The sequence below is a fragment of the Atta colombica genome, unplaced genomic scaffold (assembly GCF_001594045.1).
Source record: "Atta colombica isolate Treedump-2 unplaced genomic scaffold, Acol1.0 scaffold228, whole genome shotgun sequence".
Lineage (NCBI taxonomy): Eukaryota > Metazoa > Arthropoda > Insecta > Hymenoptera > Formicidae > Atta > Atta colombica.
In genome coordinates this window covers 31,146-33,437 of record NW_017259325.1, presented here as the reverse complement: position 1 = coordinate 33,437, position 2,292 = coordinate 31,146, and positions in this window count along the sequence as shown.

The following is a 2,292-nucleotide window of genomic DNA, read 5'->3' as shown; positions in this document are numbered from 1 at the left end:
ATATATATATATATATATATATACGTTAAACAAAATTGTCGAGTTACAAAAAAAGTTTAGCGTGATGATCCAAGGCTGTAAGTACATTATCCCGATATTCGATTTTTCGTCAAGAATTCCAAATGCGTTATGCAATTTGATGTATCAATTAGAGATAACAATATTCCAATAAATAAATGCCTAATCATTTAGCTTGGCACATTGGAAGTGAACAAAATTTCCGGACACATAAAAAATAAAATGTAATAACTACGGTTTGTTAAGTCTAGAATTGCTAAGAGCGATGGAGAAGAAAAGGTGTTGAATAGCAGATACTTTTGAAAAGAAAAATCATGTCGTATAAGATTTTTTTCTTACATATTTTATCTAATTACATTTTTCTTCACATTTCTTGCATCATCTTGTGTCTGTACACAAGCTATGTTACAATTTTTTTGTATTTGATGTATTTGTATAAAATGTTAGAGAGAGGAATAGCATTAAATATTTGCTATTAAATCACTGGTACTTCATTCGTTGATATATAGGGTATCCTAAGACTGAAGCATTATTTTTTTTTACAAAAAAATTTTTTGATAAATTCGGGATTAATTTTCCAATGGATAATTCTAAGGAACTTTGAAAAAATTTTGTACATGAATTAATGTAAAAATGATAAAATAAAATTTTAATATATAAAATAGCATACGTGTGTATACATGTGTTATATAATTATTTTTCATTTCAAATTGCATTTTAAAATCATTTTACTTATATATTTCTAGATATTGTAAGAGTGCAGACAATAAAGAAAAATCTTATTCATTTCATTTTAACAAAGATCTGATTTTGAGAGTGACAGTTTAATGGATTAATTGCGAAATATTTTACACAAGTTAAACGACTTCAATGAGAAATAATATTTTTCTAAATAGCATCGAGATTAATATCACACGTGAATTTATCAAGAAATCTATTACAAAAAATTGTACAATAATTTCAGATACCTTATATATCGTTTATCGCATATTTGTTCTGATAAGCATCGAATCAAAGTAGCACGACCATATGTACGCGATGTTGTAGGAACGAAACAACCATGGATCGCATTAATAAATCTCATAATGAACTAAATACTTTCAAACGGATGCATGGTGTAAGAACAGAACAAACGAAATAAACCATCAAAAGGAGGGTATTTGCGGATATGGAACAATCTGGAACTTCTACCATTTTGTCTTGTATCTTTTAACTTACTGAGAGATTACGGATATATAGTGGGATTAGCTAATCAGTCTTGTGTTAGAGGCTCGTTATGTCTAGACTCAACTGCATTACATTGCGTTACTCGTATAATAACTCTTTTCTTAGCTCATTCCATTAGGATTCATCCAATATTATTCATTTTGCGACTGTAACGATTATATGGATTCAACCTTTTCTCGTCCGTCGTTAATCTGTTTCTCACTGGGCTCTAAGACAGTCTACGTTTCTCTCGTCTCTACTCAAAAGCATAGTGCATGCCTCTGAATTTCATAGTTTATTTCGTGGAGCAACGCAGAAACGATTACGCAACGGATTAAGAGTGATATCTTATGCCGCGAACTATTGTAGCCGTTTACGATGTATAAATAAAAGTGTGGATGATCCTATTGCACTATGGAGACTATAAACTCATGACTGTAAATTGCACGATGAATCTTTGCAGAATATGTTAACTTTCAGTCGAAAAGTGGTATTCATTCGCAGTGAAAAATATGCTATATCTTCCTCATTGGAAGATGTTTTAAGAGGCATATTACAGGAGACAAAGCGCGATTTCATATGCCAGCTCCACGAAATAGTACAGTTACGTACACAGCATAAAATCTATGTCATACGTACAAGGTACGTCGGGAAAATTTCAGAAGCACAATAGTAACATAAAAGAAATTTTGATAGAATTACTTATTGCTTGTTTCGTAAATGTTTAATGCATCAGGTTCAGTGAAGTTCACATTGGAATAGATGAACATCTAATTTCTTTTACACATCATTGATAATATATAATCGTTAATTTATTTAACCACGAAATATATAGCTTTCTTTTATGTTTTCTTTTATCTTTATATATGCAAGAATAATATCTTTAAATAGACAGAATAAGAAAAACAAGGCGCCGTTTAAATTAATACCAGTGTTTTTATAAACGTAACGCATTTGATCTCGTGATAGTATTTTGAAATTAAAATATAATGTTAATATTAAATTTGAAAATTAGATCCTAATTGTTTTCACATTTAAGATTTCATTATATAATTACAATAAAAAGAT